Below are 18637 nucleotides of genomic sequence, written 5' to 3' on the forward strand. Positions count from 1 at the left end.
TCACTTTAACATCCTCAGTATCTAGCACAGACTTTGGCTCATATAGGGGAGTCAGTGTGCTTTTTATTAAATGACTACAGTAAAAAATACTTTTGGACTATGGTTGTGGTTTCTACCTCTCATCCATTCCTGATTCCTCTTTATGGTCTCACAGGAAGACTGAGCTTTCCAAGTCCTTTTTTAATTAGGCAAGACTATTGATTCGATCTAGGTAAAGAAATGTGAACAAAAGTGATGTGCGTCATTTCTGTACAAGGCATTTAAGAGCTTGTGCGCTACACTCAACATTGTCTCTTCCTCTGCTGTCGGCATCACAGAACTGTAAGTTGAGATGACAGTTACAAGATGAGGCCTTCTGTATCTCTGAATTGTTGCATAGATGAGACTTCCCCTGGAGGGGTGGCCAACCTACACGTGATTTTCTGCAAGCTTTCATTTGTGTAGCCACCGATATTTGGATTTTATTTTGTTATATTTCTATTACTCTGATGCATAATATTGACTTTGTGTCTGCTGACTTCATCTCTAACAAAAATTGTTGAATCTACATTAGTAGATTTTTAACTCTTCATTGTTTGTTTTTATGATGGATGCATCATCTTTGGGAAGTCCAACCTTGACTTAATTTGCAAACAGATCCAATAAATTCCTTGTGAAGTCTTAACTATAAGCTCAATTTTTTGGCTTGTAAAATTACTATTGACTCTCTGGTAAATAAATCTTTTTGAACAGGCTGTGGGACTTAATCTTGGAAAATAAAGTGTCAATCAGGGAAGAAATGCATGACAAATTTAACAAATGCCACAGATGAAAATAAATAACATGCAAATAATAGGTAATGATTACTTGATCCAGGAAAATGACTTAATTAAATAAGCATCATTCAAAGTGTTTTACTTCAATAATTAAAACTTGCAGATTTTCAATTAAGAAATAACTCATGCTTTATCAGGGTTTCACATTGCTCTCCTACTCCACAGCATACATTTTCATTTCCTTCTGAAGTATTGTATTAAAGCCATATTGCATGCAACAATTTTTTTTAAATGCCTTAAAAAACGGGGGGGGGAGAAGAACTTTAGGTGAGTGAATGTTCCATTATACATACATATTTTTTAGATTTAGCCTAGAGTGTTGGTTTTAAATATAAAATAATACAACTTGACTACTTGTGAAAAATGTGAGGGGTGAAGTAGACAGCGAAACCAGGAAGGAATACAGTACACATGATGGGTGTGGTTTGTTTTTGTTTTTGTTTTATTTTTAGTGGCCAAAACCTTGGAAGCATGAGGCAGAAAGGAAATGAAAAATAAAGATCTAGAAATGGGTTTAACTTTAGAATTCAAATTTAGGATTGGGGAAAAAAAAGGAACTATTTACTTGCCAAATATTAAAAAGCAATTTTACAACTGATGGAAAGTTTTGAGTCTATAATTAAAACTTTACAAGGAATTTATTGGTTTCACAAATTAGATGAAGTGTAACCAGCACTTTATATGCACAATTTTAACTCTTAGAGTAATTTCGTGAATTAGGTATTATTTCGGCTTTGCAATTGAGAAAATTGGCTAAAAGAACTTCTAAGCTCACTTGGATAATAAGGATTGAGCTTGGATTTATAATCTTATACATCTTATTACCAGGCTTATAATATATCCATGGATCTTATTACTTTTTTTAGAAGTCAACTATGATTATTTGTGAGAGAAGCAAATGGTAGCCCAATTAGTTACAGATAAAAGAAAGGTAGAGATTAGCTATTGTGACTTTTATTTCAGGACTCCTGTTAAGCCAAGGCTCTGTTTATGATAATAGATTGAGTATGAAGTTTAAGAGAGAAAATTAGAAGTTTAATACAAAATATTTGGGTGTGGTGGGCCTACAATGATGAACACAGATGTTAGAGTTCTATGAGCATGAGTTTAGTTTTTATATCTATAAAATGGAAAATAATACTTTGCCTGTAAGATTTTTATAGACATAAGTGATAATGCATAATTACTTGGGAAAATGTCTGGCTCATGCTAAGAGATCAATGATGGTTCCCATTTTCACATCTTTTTGTACACTGCTCTTTGGACTGAATGCAACCCAGATAGTTTCTGTGCACATAGGAAGTAGAAGTAATTGGGTAAAGCTAATAAGAGTCAGTCAGATCACCTGGGTGACAGCAAGACAGGGAACAGAAGTGGTGGGATTTTTCTACTAAAAGAAAGTCAGGCTGTGATATTAAGAAACATAATACCAGATGAGACATTAAAGACAGAAAATTTGGGGGTGCCCGGGTGGCTCAGCTGATTAAGTGTCTGACTTTGGCTCAAGTCATGATCTCATGGTTGACGAGTTTGAGTCCCACCTTGTGCTCTGGGCTGACAGGTCGGAGCCTGGAGCCAGCCTGGGATTCTGTGTCTCCCGTCTCTCTGTTCCTTCCCCGCTCGCTCGCACTCTCTGTCTCAAAAATAAACAAGATTAAAAAAAGAAAAAAAAGAAAAAAAGAAAGTTTCCTGAACTTGGCCATGGCCACTACACGACTATCATACATACGCCCCAGCATTAGAAGAAAAGAGAGGTATGCCATCCAGAATAATGTGGCATAATTCTGATTCTTGCCCTTCCCAGTCAGCTTCCCATGGAAATGGACTAGAAGCCCCCCAATAGAAACAAGCCTTTGTACACCGATATATTACTTTTCAAGGGTCACTTTACATCCTGCATCACTGTAGTATTGTGTGTTGCCATCACCAATATTCCTACAGGATCACTCCAAATGTTTCTGGCCACAATTTTAGAGGTATAAATTAGCTCTCATAAACCTTTTAGAGTTTCGTAGGAATGTCTGAGAAAAGTTAAAAAATCTTGTGCTGGCTCCTAAGCTTTGGATTCTGAGCTACAAATCCACCTTTCCAGACTCTATTGAGGCTGCTGCTGAAAACTGCAAACCACATTTAGCTTTCCCTACGGCCCCACTAGGCTTTGCACAACTAGGGCGCTAGACAGAGAAGAGAAGCTGGAGAAAGGAGAACGGGCAACTTCCTTCCTGCTGTTGATTTCTTGTTCCAGCCAGCACTGCCCCGCTCCTTCTTCCCCTTGGCAGAGGCAGCGTGTAGAAATAGAGGGTGTCCAGATTGAGCTGTTTCCAATAGTTGCACAACCAGTTCATGGAGCCCTCTTGTAACACATCAGCATCACACAACTGATACCACTGTCAGCTGCCAGATACCAGATGCGAGCTCTGCGTACCCCAGCCTCCGACGCAGAGCCAAGATGGCCCCTGGAGCACTGCCCCCTTCCCAGAGGTGTGAGTTTCACTCCAGGAGGCCCCTCCCTCAAACTTTTACATTTTAATGATGCCAACCTCTTTTCATTGTTTCCTCAATTCTAGGTAACTGTTTTCTGCAGCCACTAGCTCTGAAACCTTGTGCATGAAAAAGAGTTCATATAGCAGGTGGGGGACTACTCTCCTTGGAAAGTCTTGCCTGCAAGGTTGGCCCCTCCCTGGTGTCTGGGAACTTAGATTTTTTATTGGTTCCCAACCATCCCTTGTAAGAATGTATTATTGTGTGGCTAAACATTGGCTTATATGGAGTCCCTGCTTTCCTTCTGGGGGGCTGGAATTCTGGTATGTGATAGGTAGAGAGTGCCTGTGTGACCACCCCCAATAAAACCCTTGGTTACTGAGTGTCTCTAGTAGGACAAAATTTCACCCATGTTGCCACAGTTCACTGCTCAGGGAGCCAGAGGCATTCTGTCTGACGCCACTGGAAGAGGACCTCTGAAAGCTCAAGTCAGGTTTCCTCCAGACTTGACCCATGAATCTTCTCCTTTGCTGATTTTTCTATCATTTTGTTGTAATAAGTCATAGCCATGAGTATGACTCTATGTTGAATCGTGTGGGTCCTCTCAAAAACCTAGGGCAGGTCATGAGGACCCTTAACACACTTTAGTGATATAGGAAGTAAAGGCAGAAGGAAATGGCAGATAAAATTAAATTTCCTGAAAACCTGCAGCCCATTGACAAATAACTTGAGGCAGGTAGAGTAGAACATTCCTCCAGGAACTCCCTACTGTCTTAATATTAATGCTTTGCTGGAGGGAAGAACAATCTTGGCTTGACAATAGCTAGGCCTGGAGTAGTGAGTCTTCTTTAGCATATGAAAATTCCTTTGGAAATGTTCGTTTGACTTTACCTCCCCCCGACTCCCAAATATATAATTAGTCTCTCCTCATAGGCCTGGGGCAGCTCTTCCTGCCCAAGGTTCTGTCCCCAAGCTTTGATAAAATCATCTTTTTTTGTACCAAATCATTTTTTTTTTGTGCCATTCAGAGCCAACGGCAAAGATATCTCAAGAATTCTTTCTTGGCCGTTGGCTCTGAATCCCCATCATTCCAGAACCTCATCACTCAGTATCTCTTCTACCCCACCCTTTTAAACAGTTTTCTATACCTAGGTAATAACTCTTTGTATTAAATTTTCTCTGTTAGAATAACTGGTGTAGATTAAGCTCTAACGTACTCTATGGCAGGGATTTTCATAGTGCACCTTTTACCCAGATTGGTAAAATCACATGGGCACAGTTACATATATATTCACACACACACTAGAGGTGCTAAGTTAGGAACTAGAAGTACTAGGGGAGGGAATTGGGAATTTGGTTTAACATACACCCCTGATGAAGAGCATATTTTAGAATAAATTTGGAGAACATTTCTCAATGGTGTGAAATAAGTTTATTCCTAAGACCTTGACTATCTGAAATGGTATTTATAGCAAATTACATACTCTTGCCTTCATGGAGTGAATTTATTTCTTTTATATGAGCAGGCCACTTCCCAGTAGTCAGCATATCCTTGGACACTTAATACCTATGGGTACTTAATACCTTGGCAAATTGCTTTATAACCATATCATTAGTTATTCATAGAATCTGTAAGTAATATCTACTTTGGGTTTATTCCAAAGTCTTTGATAAGGTCGATAGAAGTTAAATTGTGAAAATGTACACTGGCATAATAAAAGGTTTTACTCCCTTCTTTAAACTAACATTTTATTTTATTTTAAGTAGAAGGGACATTGTTGAAAAATTGCTAGGAGGCCCACAAGAAAATGACATGTACAATGAAGTTATAGATACTAAAATGTGTCTAAATATTTTCTATGGAGTTAAAACTTTTCATCAGTAAATTGGCAGAGCAAGAATAAAGACCATAAAATTAAAAACATATTACGTGCAAATGAGACATAGAGATTTTAATTATAAAAGCACAATGTAATCTTCTTTTCTCTTTTGAATATATAAACATGTATGTGAGTCTCACCTTTTCTCCTTCCTATATTATCATCTTGGGCTGTCATCTATGATGTGATAATTTATGGACTGAAAAATGAATAAGGTTGCTATGGGTCATAAAATCGTGCTTAAGTTTCCAAAGGTAGTAGGGCAGTTAGTGACCTCATTATTCCATCCTGACTTTTAAAGCAACACTTTGAACAAAGAGAGTAATTCAAAGTCACTCTCCAAGAATTGGGAATTAAACTAGATGGTTCAAGATCTCTGATTGGAGGCATGTGCTTCAGATCAGGTCCCTTTCCAGAGCAGAGACGTAGATACCTAATGCATTGCACTGAATTCAGATTTGTTCTTACAACAACTCTTCACCTAACTCCTCTAGGACTCTCCTCACACATTGTAGTCATTAAACACCATCACAGGATACTTGGAACAGGATACTGGACAATGTGTACTCCTTTATACTTTTGGAGTTAATCTGGGAAAAAAGACTATGATAACAGCAGTCATAATTCCTTTCCTTTATCACCTCACGTTATTGCTACAGAATACCTCTCCTAGTTTTGACTTGCCATTGCTTCTGTCTACAATAAAGACGACAATTGTACTTATATTTCAGATTAGAAAATTTTGGATCTTTTAAAGGGAATATCCCAGGTCTTTTCCAACATTGAACCAAATATTAATAGAAAGAGAAGATATAAACATACAGAAACAGATTAGGTTATAGAGGTGAGATTTGTTTGTTTGTTTCTTTCACTCAACATGTTCTCAGTATCTTCCATTTGCCTCTAGACTGGACACCTGAGGATACAGACTTGGTTTCTCAAAAAGACATCCTTTGAGTTGCCTCATTTTTTTTCTTCATGGGGCAGCTGATCGCATTTTAGATGGGATGATTATTTGTGTTTGTCACATCGCTGGGTATTTAGCATCTCTGGCTGTTGTCTACTAAAAAACTACAATCTCTTCCTCTATTATTTTGGCTATTAAATACACCACACACATTGTGACATAAGACATGCACTCCACTTGAAAACCACTATACTTGAATTTTATTCTATTATAATTCAAGTATAATTTCAATTATATAATTTAAAAGTCAAAAGGACATCATTCCAAAATCTGTTGTATCTTTTTGCTGTCTGAGGTATTTCTTTTCTTTGTTAAGACCTAGTACCTTCACTTCTTTTCTGGGCTAACATCTCAATTTTGTCACATTCAGGGTAACATGATTCCCAGAGTAGATGAGCTTTTTCTTGGAGACTACAGCTTCGTGTCAGTTTCCTGAGAAGGGAACTTTTGTCTTCTTCCTCTTGCAGAGCTGTTCTTTACTACTTAACTACCCACTAAATTCCAATTTCCTGTCTGAGGCAAGTCTTCAGTTCTCTACTAATTTGCCAAGCACAGATGAGTAGTAGGCCCTGAGTCATCAAGGAATTTCCAGTTTGGTTACCAGAGTTAACCACTTGCAAGGCAGTCTTTTATGAATCATTTAGATTTTGACTTTCCTTTCCTTTCTCTACTACGTCAGATATTCCTTCTCAATCACGTCACCTTGGTTTTATAACAAAAATCTGCATCATGCTTTCAATGACTGTAACAGACCACTTCTACCTAAAATAAGAATTGTTTCCTTACACATGGACAAAGAGAAGCCTTCTCCGAAAGCTATGTGTCTGAAAGCTTGAGCATGAACTATTTACTTTAGCTGTGAGGTTGTGGGCATGTCCTTTATTTTCTCTGTGTCTCTGTTTTAAATGAAAGACAGGGCCAGGTCGTCTTTAAAACATCTAGCAATGCCGTGAGTCTAGACTAAAAGCCAAAGGAAGTTGAGCAGTTTCTGTCTGTGAAGTAAGAAACAAGTGACACTTGTATTTTAAACTCTAGGATATAGTGTGAACTTAGATACACGTAGTTCCTGAGTAGTCATTGAGTTATGATGACCAGTTTAAGGTGTACAAGAGAATTAATGTAGAAAGGGTGCCGATGTGGCTTCTGATTATACTTTTAGAAGATTCTCCGGATCCTGATTTTCTCATCAATTGATACTTTGTACAACCTTATTTTGCTATCGCCCAAGCCCCAGTATTTCTGCAAGCTAGACAAATAGCTAAGTGACTTCAAGATGCCTTCTTACAGGAAGGCCAAGCAGACCATGACAATCTGTTTATAAATCACATCAATTTCTGAACAGGACAGAAAAAAGAAGAGGAAAATCCAATGCAAATTAGTTGCATATTCAATGTTTATGCATATTCAAATCAGGATCCGTAACCAGTTGTTTGAGATGATAAAGCTATTCATATTTATGAATATTTTCTCTTTTTAAGTTTATTTATTTATTTTGAGGGAGAGGGAGCATGCATGGGGTAGAGACAGATAGAGAGAGGGAAAGAGAGAATCCCAGGCAGGGTACGTGCTGTCAGCAGCGTTTGACCCAGGTCTCAATCCCACAAAATGTGAGATCATGACCTGAGCTGAAATCAAGAGTGGGAGCTCAACTGACTGAGAAACCCAAGTGCCCCTGAATATTTTCAACTTATTTGCTCTCAAGTAGTTAAACATTTCATATCTAGTTTAGTATGTGTTTAAGGACGGACTTAAAAAAATCTCAGAGAAGTGTCAGTATAATAAATAATAAACGAAAAATACTTAAGTCTATAGAGGTGTAATCATAAACAGGTCTGTGGCCATACGTTAAGTGGCATACACAATTTTAACTCTATTATCGCATGAAATGCATCCTTGCTATTCCCTCATGGAATACACGCTTTTTATGTTCTGTAAATATCAGTTTTGGTTTTGAAATATTTCTTTAAAAAGGTTTTTTTTTACTGAAAAATGCAAGGAAAAGAGGGAATTCAATTAAAATAAAATTTGACTACTCGAAAATTCAGATTTCTTATCATGATTCGGAAGTGTAGGAGATTCATTTTTTATAGGCTGTCGTTGTATTTTAAGTGCTGATTCATTGCACCTTCAGAAGATGGTGATACATCATCAGTTCCTGGCTCAGACTCTGCAGCGGCGGTCCCTCATCTTACTCAGAGTAAAACCAAAGCACCCTCAGCAGCTTCCACCACCAACATGATCGGTTTCCATGGTTAACTCTCTGCCCCAGCCACTTCTCTCCTAGACACTCACTCCATTCCAGCCACACTGGTCTCCTCAAAATCCCTCCAACTTCACATGTGCTCTTATCTTAGGACATCTGCACTGGTCATTTCTGCTGCCCAAAACTACTTTCTTCTGCTAGCTCTCTCATGTCTGTTAAGGATTTGCCCCAAAAACTGCCTTTCCGATGAGGACTATCACTATATTTTTAACTGTAACTCATTCCGTATCCCAGTTCCTTCAAATCAACATGATGTGGCTGAAACCCACTCTATTTTTTGCTGCTTTCTGTGACATTTAATGGCTTATAAAAACGCCCTACAAGTTACCTATATATTTAGTTTATTGAGTGATGTTTGTCTATATCCCGATAGAATGTAAATGGCAAAAAGCAGAGCTTTTGCGATGGTCTGAATGTTTATGTCCCACCCAAATTCATATGTTGAAATTTTAATAGCCGATGCAGTGGTATTTGGAGGCAGAGCCTTTGGGGAATGGTTAGGTCATGGGGGTGCAGGCCTCATGAATGGGACTAATGGCCTTTATAGAAATGACTCCAGAGAGCTCTCTTGGCATTGCCACCAGAGACCAGAGGACAGGTGAGACGCTGCAGGCTACAACTTGAAAGAAGGCTCTCCCCTGGGACCCTGATCTCAGACCGCTAGCCCCCAGAACTGTGAGAAATACATTTCTGTCATTTATCAGCATTGGGTTTGTAGCTTATGTTTCTTATTTTGCTATAGGAACCCCACAGACTGTTCATTAATGTGTCCCAATCACTAAAATAAAGATGTGCTCACACTAAGCACGTAATAAGTAGTTGAATTTTTGAAAAGAAATAACATGATTAGGTAATGATGATAAAGATGATGATGGTGGTGGTGGTGGTGATGATAATAACGATGATAAAGTGATTATTCTGTTTTCTACCCTGGGCTAAGCAGTTTACTTTAATAATTGACCCAATCTCCGTCTAAAAACTTTGGCACATGAATTTCATAATTCTTATTTTATCAATAAAAAACACTGTGACTGGAGAAGTTAAGGAACTTGTCTCAAATCTAACAGCTAATAAGCTAGAGGAACTGGAACTGGCATCTCGAGCTGTCAGACTTCAAGGTCTAGGCCGTTATCTTATACTATGTGACAATTCCTAAAATAAGAATTTAGGTAAGTCAGTTTCATACTTGGCTTTGACTACTGACCAATAAAGGAAATACATTTATTTTATATGGAGAATAAATTGCATATACTGTAATACAGTATATCATATGAGCTTTCACCAACCCATTTTATTTTCGAACACAGTTATTCTGGTCCTTAACCTCATGAGTCATTTTCCCCACTTCTATTCACTTTGTAAAACTTTGAGAATTAATTGTTATGAATATCCTGTGGAAGTTTATCAGCACAAATGAACTATTTGCACATGAAACATATAGAGGAAAAACTTTTATTAACCCAGCTTGCCTGACAACACAAAATCCCAAGTTAAAAAAGTTATGGGAGGTGAGGGAACAATATTGTCAAAGGAAGGAACATAAAAGTTTAAAGATTCCAAGTGGCTAAGTGAAAAATGAGACAAGTAAGCAATATAATAGTTATTGCCAACAAGGAATGTATGCTGTGAAGAGTGGGGATGGAAATTAAAAAAGAAAATGTGGATAAAATTACGTAGATAGAAAATATTCCCATTGTGGAGTAGAGTATACCTACTAGTTAAGTGCCTGAGCTTTCTTAAATTTGCTCCTTTTGAAATTGCTGCTAAAAATAGTATCTACCTCAAAGAGTTGTTTAGAGAATAAAATGAGTTTATATATTTAAAATGGTTAGAAACAGAACCTAGCAAGCACAAATATTTTCTATAACCATTTTATGATTCTGATGGGCAGAAATCTGTCTCTCTTGACTTTACTATGAAGAAAATCAATTGCTCATGAATGATTTGACTTCATACCTACTTAGAAGTGGGTAAATTTGAATTCCAGTCAATTTCAGATTTTGTTATCTCCTCTTTTTCTTCTCTTTTCCCTCTGTAGCATTTGGAAATAGATGGGAATATATAACATCATGATAGAGGAAGGAATAGTCTGTTACCTGAATCCTGTCCTCTAGTAGCTGGCCTTTGTACTTAATCTCTCCTGGCCTCTGGGCATGTGTTAACACCCATACAAGTATCTATGGTCTCACAGTGCTTAGTGTATCCCACACTGCATCCCCTTCCTGAAAACCTCAGATTCTTTCAAATGACCAGCTCTCAGCACACCTGTGATCATCATCAAAGCTACAGAAATAACTGAGTTTACTGCATGCCATGAGCAGAGCATTAATCTGGGCTCTTTCTCTGCCTAATCAACGATGTCACTATTCTACGGTGATAGGGCCACCTTCTGCGGTCATGGAGCACACTGTGTGGTGACTTCCTCTCAAAAGCTCCAAATGATAAGCGGTGAACAAGCCTCCTCTGCTTTCATATTTCCCCTCAATGTGTGGATTCAACTGCCTCATCCTGCCACTCTTGGCCAAAGCCCAGGTAGTTGATGCTTTTGCTGAATGAGCTGGGGAGACACTTCACCCATTCCATCTCAAAGATGTTGCCAGAGGCTCCGGGTCCCATCCCAAGAAAGAATTCAAGGACAGACAGGACACAGCATATGAGGAGACAAACTAGAGAGTTTCTTAAAGTGAAAGTATACTCTCCAGATGTGAGAGTGGGTGAGTTCAAGAGAGAGCTGCCCTGGGGCTTGGTTTTCTATATTTTATTGACAGTTGTTAACTAGGGAATGGAATGTTCATTGCCTGGGCCGGGGATTTCTTGGAAACAGGGTTTCACACTTTCTCTTCCTTAATTTGGTCAGGGGTTTCCTGTCATGGCACCAGCTGCCATCTTGGACCTGTCTGGTTTGACCCCGCTTCTGGTGAGTGCTGCCAGGATGGGCCTCTGAGTTTCTCAGTAGCTGGCCATGACTTCCTTGTTGCTGGCTTCCAGGGAACTTATTAGAATCTAACTAACTGCCATTAGTAACGCTGCTGAGTCCTATCTCGGGGAGCCAGGCAGCACTTTAAATCTAGTTTCATTCCTTTCAAATCTTCCAGGGAGCTTTTCTTTCTCTCATGTGGAGATAACTTCTTACCTTATATCTTGCATCTTCTATGTCTTGTGGCTAGTAATTAAAATTAATTATAAAAAAATTCTCAAGGAACTGAATCAGATTTAGATTTTGAAATTTCATAAGAAAAATATGAATGTACAAGGCTCTTCTGTTTAAGTCATGAGTTGAACATTGACTCCCCCGTTCAGCCTTTATGGTGGAAAATATTAGGTGACAGGAATTATCAGGAATAAAAACACATAGGATATTAGTTCAAAAATGATTTAACTTTTTGCAAGAGTAAGGAAGGGGATATATTTACTAAGCATCTATTGCTATTTCTCAGAGTGGTAAAATTTTAATGGAATATTTAACATTTACCAAATGAGTCATAAACAAAAACCATTTTTTTTTGTTTAAAACATTGTATTATATTTAAATAACAGTCATTTATATTTAAATAACAATTCTAGGCTTGAATGGATTCTTGTTCTGGTTCCAAGGCTCTCCTCTTCCTCACATTTTGTGGCTCCTTATCAGTCAGATATCAATCTCTATTCCCAGTAATATTCTCTCATTGACTATTTGTCTCCATGTGACTTTTGTTTTGGATTACCATCTCTGCCAAACTACCATAAAGGAAATTCATTTGCTCTTTTTTTCCCCACTGACTTTAATAAACTTCCTTTTTAAAGCTTTAATTTCCTTCTTCTTCCTATATATTGAACTTCTTCATACTACATAAATTATACAATCTATTCTTTATTTATCTGTACCCTTTCAATAATACAGTAAATAAATAGATCCATGCTTTCTTTATATAGAAGTACCTCTAGACATCAGAAATAAATATATTTCTTCAAAAACTAGTAGAGTAATGTTTGTCAAAATTATTTCACTTTTCCTGTTTTTAATTTTCTTTTCTTACTTCCCGGGAGTATAGGTGTGATGTGGAATACCAAACTTGCAACAAAAAAACATAACAACCTACTTTTTAAAATGCTTAAGACATATATAGAATTCCAGTTATTTACTATAAAAATGTACTGATTAGAACGCTTTGTCCTAACATCCAAAAGACTTTGTCCAAAGACTTTCTCATTTAACACAGTCAAAATGTTTCGGAAATTCTGCAGTATCATATCTGCTCTTAGAGTTAGTCAATCCATATGGAAATCCATACCTTTATCTGCCTTTAAAGCCCTAAATCTTATAATTGCTCAACTTTATTTAGCACATTTCTAAACAAATTGTAATGATTAAGTTTATGTGTCAACTTGTCTGGGTCACAAGGTAACCAGGTATTTGGTTAAGCATTATTCTGGGTGCATTGTGAGGGTGTTCCTGGATGACATTAACATTTAAATCAATTGATCCAACAAAACAGATTGTTTTCTTGAATATGAGTTCTTCTTATCCAATCCACTGAAGCCCTGAACAGAACAAAAAGGCAGACTAAGAGAGAATTTGCTGTCTGTACCGGTCATTAAGCTGAGACATATATATACATATGTATATACATATATATATATACATATATATATATATATATATATATATATTTTCTACCTTTGGATTTGAACTCCAAGCAGAACCTAAACTAATTAGCTCTTCTCCTTTTCAGGCCTTTGGATTTGCAGTGGAACTGACCCTCAGCTCCTGAGACTCCAGTTTGCCAACTGCAGATCTTGGGATTTCCAGCCTCCATAACTGTACAAGACACATATTGAACCACAGGGCTCAGTATTCTTTTTCTCTTTAATTAACTTGAGGGTTACGGAACACCTTTGGAATCTGCTGCTGCATTAATGTACATTATGTGCAGCATTTTAAAGATGTATATGTTTTAATAATATTAAAAGTTTACAGATTAAGGCAGGACTAGATTAAAATCTGAAGGTAGATAGATGTGATGACTATAATAACATTTTTACTAAGTGTAGAGGCCACTTTTAGGCAATAGGCTTGAGCGATGGAATGTAGTAATGGCCCACGGCAACCCCCTGGCTGAATAGACAACACCATCAGGTGATCCACGTCAAAATACGCATTGACCCTAACTAACCAGCATGCTACTTATAAGGAGTCATAGTTGCCAAAAGAGGCAAAATTCCATAAGTCCCCAAACTTCCTCATCTTCCCTCTTTAAAAACAATCCCCACCTACTACCTCATTACAGTGTCTCCTTTGCTGTCCTGTCCCTGACCCCTTGCGGTGTAGCCAATAAACTTGTATCTCCATTGTTCGTTCTCCAGTGAATCCTTTCACTGCCTCTGCCACCAAATTCCCCCAGACTTTTGCCCTTTGGGGGGCCTCCACCAAATCAGAGAGACAGCACCATAAGGATCGTCTAAAACTAATTGGAAAGAGAAAACGGATATGCTTGGAGCAGGAGAACTTGCTCCATGGGAGAACTTGTACCACTAAGGGGAAACCTAGGAACACTTGTTGCCCACACGTGGAGGAGAAAGATCACAGAGACGAGAAGGGAAGGTAGGTATTCATTCCATTATGTTTTACAAAAGCCTTATTGGCCTCACACATATTTCCTAGGACCTCCTAGTGAGGGTTGTCTTCCATAATCTGATTATTTCACACCATTATATTAAATGTTTCTGTGGTCCATCAGATATCCAATGATAATATATTTCTTCATAATGTGATTATCTGGTTCTGGAAGCCCAGGTAATCACTTTTAGAAAAACATGAAAATTCAAGGATACTTATTATGTAGTCAAATCTATTCACTAGTTTACTATTCACTAGTAAATGATGGGGCGCTTGGGTGATCCAGTGGGTTGAGCATCTGACTTTCGATTTCGCCTCGAGTCATCATCAAAGGGAGCTCCGGTCATGACCCCAGGGTTGTGGGATCGAGCTCACGTCCTGAGCATGGAGCCTGTTTAATATTCATTCTCTCTCTCTCTCTCTCTCTTTCTCCCCTCAGCCTCTCCCCACCCCTTGCACACTCTCTCTGAAATTAAAAAAAAAAAAAAAGTAAATGGTTGTGAGCATTATAACTAAAACAAACTGAGAATTTGAGAATTAGCTTAAGATACAAGGTAATTGCCAATGATGAGTAGAAGCTTTACTTAGAGAGACAATTGCCCTTCCAAGTAAGTGTAGTAAATATGCAAACTTGGGGTATTTGTTGTTGATCAGATAGTGATAACACACAACTCCCCCCACCCCCAGACTATTCTCACGCCTCCCTCTGACTCTTACCTCCACTCTGGCACAGGCCTCCCTTCATCCATTATCCTTAAATCCAGACTTCAGAGTCATAGATGGGCTAAGGTTAAAGTATGGGGTGTGGCCAAGGATTGGGGTGAGGATTTACCTTTTGCAGATTTCTTGGTAATAAAAATAGGTACAAACTTAGAGTCTGAATTTCAGAGTACATAAAAATCACGATGTTTAAACAGTTTATGGGAATGGCTGCCTTACAATTATGTTAACATGTCTTGTACTTCTTCCTGGCCAAATACCTTCTGGCCTCCTCAGAACAGCACAATAGTTACTTCTCAAAGCCTTCATTGCCTCTGGCCTTCCACGTCTGAGTTAACTACTTCTCCTTTGGGCTCTCATCTCTTAGTACAATGCATGCTCATATAAAACAACACAAGACATAAATGCTGACTTTCTTCTCTCCACTAGGACACTGGGCCCTCCTTTCAGGCACAGAGCAAACTTTATTAAACTACATATCCCCACACCTAGCACAATGCCAGCCAAATAATGGGTACCCAAGAAAAATGTGCCATATGATGATTAAATAACAGATCTACAGTAGAAATAGCTCTTAATCCACCAAGATTAAACTACTGGATTAGAAATAATTTACTTGACAGTGACTTCAAAAATATCTATTTCTTTGGTAAAACTGATAGGCAAAAAAAAATAATATTCAGATTTATCACATAGCTATAATTTAGTCTGAAATACACAGACATGGGAAAACTGATATTTCCCATTTATGAAAGTATGAAATAGGATTATGTCAAGTAAGAAAAACAAACAATGCAAATTCCTATGATCAAAAGTATTTAAGACTTTATTTGAACAAATTTTCTTCAATTAGCCTCAAGTTATATTAAAGAAAAATAGATGGATGGATTGTTATTTAAAACTAAAACTAAAAATTCTAAACAGAGCCTCCAGGGCTGAAATCACTATGTTGGTCTATATTCCTTATTGAAAATTGACAGTTCATGAATACTCCCATCACAATCTAAAGTGTTAATTAGGGGCGCCTGGGTGGCACAGTCGGTTGAGCGTCCGACTTCAGCCAGGTCACGATCTCGCGGTCCGTGAGTTCGAGCCCCGCGTCAGGCTCTGGGCTGATGGCTCGGAGCCTGGAGCCTGTTTCCGATTCTGTGTTTCCCTCTCTCTCTGCCCCTCCCCCGTTCATGCTCTGTCTCTCTCTGTCCCAAAAATAAATAAAAAACATTGAAAAAAAAACTTAAAAAAAATAAAGTGTTAATTAACTAATGCTTTCATGGACTTTGCCTACAAAAACCTATCGACTTCTGATAGCATTTCTTCACTCATTAGTTGCAAATATAGCAGGAGACAAACCATTCAGAACACATGGACCATATTCCTAGGGCCAAATCCTACTCACAAAAATACTTTAATATTAGGGGCACGTGGGTGGCTCAGTTGGTTAAGTGTCTGACTCTCTCTCTCTCTCTGTCTGTCTCTTAAAATACATAAATTAACCTAAAACTACTTTAAATTAATAAAAGCAAAGCCTTACATTTTATGGAAATTTACTGTAAAAAAAGGTATTTATTCTTATTTCTAACATGATTCTCACAACATACACAATGGTAAGGGCTAGTGTTGTTAAATCTAAATTATAGCTTTTTCAAAAATTCTGTTTCTCAAGATGGGAAAATTATTTCCATTTAAAAAACTGACGCTAAAATATGTCAAACTGTTAATGAAACCCTCGGCTTTTCTCTACACCACTCTGAGCAGAAAACAGAAGTTAGCAAATGATTGAAAACAACTTTTTTATTCATATTCTAAATTCAGAGATGGGTACTCAGGAAAGACTAAACTAAATGTTATACTACCTAAAAACCACACAAGAATAACACCTTAAAGGTAGTGTAATAAATGTGTTTGTTGAATTACGGCTCCAATGTGGGGTTTTCACCAGCAATTATCCTTAATCCTAGCACCTTAAACCTGTTCCATTTTTCTTTTTAATATTTTAATCAGGGGTCTCATTTGGGCTGGAATTTAAAAAGGCTCAGAACTATTCCTGCCTTGACACAAAACTTTGTGTTTTTGTTATGACTATCATAAGTAAGGTTTTTATAATCCTCTGTTTCAGGGCAAAACTGTAGCTTTTGAAGTTTGGTATTATTGTTTGCTTTCTTTTTTAGGCAGTTAATCTTGGCATCCTAGAGTGTTTTTTCAAACACTGGAGTAATAGCATACCCTCCCACAGTTTGGCCACTGGTTTAGAACAAAGAAGTTGGATATTATCCGATGATTCTCTATTCAGCAATTTCTTAATTTTTACCTTCATTTGGTTAGATTTTCATTCGTATTAACTCTAAATATGAAAACGTTTCATTAATATGCTATATTAACTCAGAAAAAAGGCAGGCATGAATTGTCTTTAGTGAGTTTAGCTGCAAATGAAGAATTGGCCAAAACAATAATTCCTAAATTAAAAGATTTACTGACTCCAATGCTTTTATCATTTAAAAAGAAAATAAAAACCTGTTAGCCTTAACCCAAAGTATCACTGGTAACACTACATTGCTCTAGGAATCTAGTTAAGTTTAACCACATATTATATGACTTTTTCTCTTATTTTGTCTTAACCATTTGCTTTAATTTCAATGCCCTACTTATTTAATAAAACAATTATGAGGAACTATCTCTCTTCAGTGACTTTTTGGGTCATTTCACTGAAAAAATTAAGAATGGGTCGTATCTTGCAAAGATATAGGGCCGATTATATATGCACCTATTTTGTAAAAAGGTTCATTTGTGGGGAAACTGGGTGGCTCAGTCTAAGCGGTCGACTTCGGCTCAGGTCATGATCTCGCGGTCTGTGGGTTCTGACCCCGCATCAGGGCTCTGTGCTGACAGCTGAGAACCTGAAGCCTGCTTCAGATTCTGTGTCTCCTTCTCTCTCTGCAACCCCCCATCTCCCACTCTGTCTCTCTCTCCCAAAAATAAATAAAACATGAAAAAAAGTTGTAAATGCTAGTTTGCAATTTAGGTTAATTTATTAGTTAATCTAATCCATAATTTTATATGTCTCCAAACTAATGTATGGTAAAAATTTAAAAACAGTAGTAAGGGGCGCCTGGATGGCGCAGTCGGTTAAGCGTCTGACTTCAACCAGGTCACGATCTCGTGGTCCATGAGTTTGAGCCCCGCGTCAGGCTCTGGGCTGATGGCTCGGAGCCTGGAGCCTGTTTACGATTCTGTGTTTCCCTCTCTCTCTGCCCCTCCCCCGTTCATTCTCTGTCTCTCTCTGTCCCAAAATAAATAAAAAACATTGAAAAAAAATTAAAAAAATAAAAATAAAAACAGTAGTAAAATATACATGAATTTATCTTAAACAAAAGTAATAATAGCAAACAAACTAAGCACACTATGTGTCCAAACTCACCTATACATTCACACAAGCTACCATTTAGGGGCTCCGTTTGACAAAAGAAGAAACTGAGGCTTGAAGAGGTAAAACAGATACAAAGTCATCCACTTGGTAAATTCTTAGGCTAACATCTGAACACAGTTACAACTGAACCGAAAAACCTTCTTTGGAACCCCTTGCTACATGACTGATAAACTGGAATGTACCTATTATATGTATGGATTGTTCAGAAATGTAAATGCAAGAATACCGAATATGACTACGTGGCAAATTATTTATATGACTTTGGATAAACTGATCACTGAGATTCAGTGCCCGCACCCATACAAGGAAAACATTTAGCCAAATTCAATTAAAGCAGCATAATGTGGTGCCAGATTAACCATGCCCATTCTTATGCTGGTAAGCATTAAAAACAACAGTTGGCAACAAAAGTGGCTTACACAGGTGAACATGTCAACATTTCAGTGTTTCAAAACTCCGTTAATACTTTCCCGTCAATACCACTGCCA

Source organism: Prionailurus viverrinus, chromosome B1, assembly GCF_022837055.1.
Source record: "Prionailurus viverrinus isolate Anna chromosome B1, UM_Priviv_1.0, whole genome shotgun sequence".
In the NCBI taxonomy this organism is placed as follows: domain Eukaryota; kingdom Metazoa; phylum Chordata; class Mammalia; order Carnivora; family Felidae; genus Prionailurus; species Prionailurus viverrinus.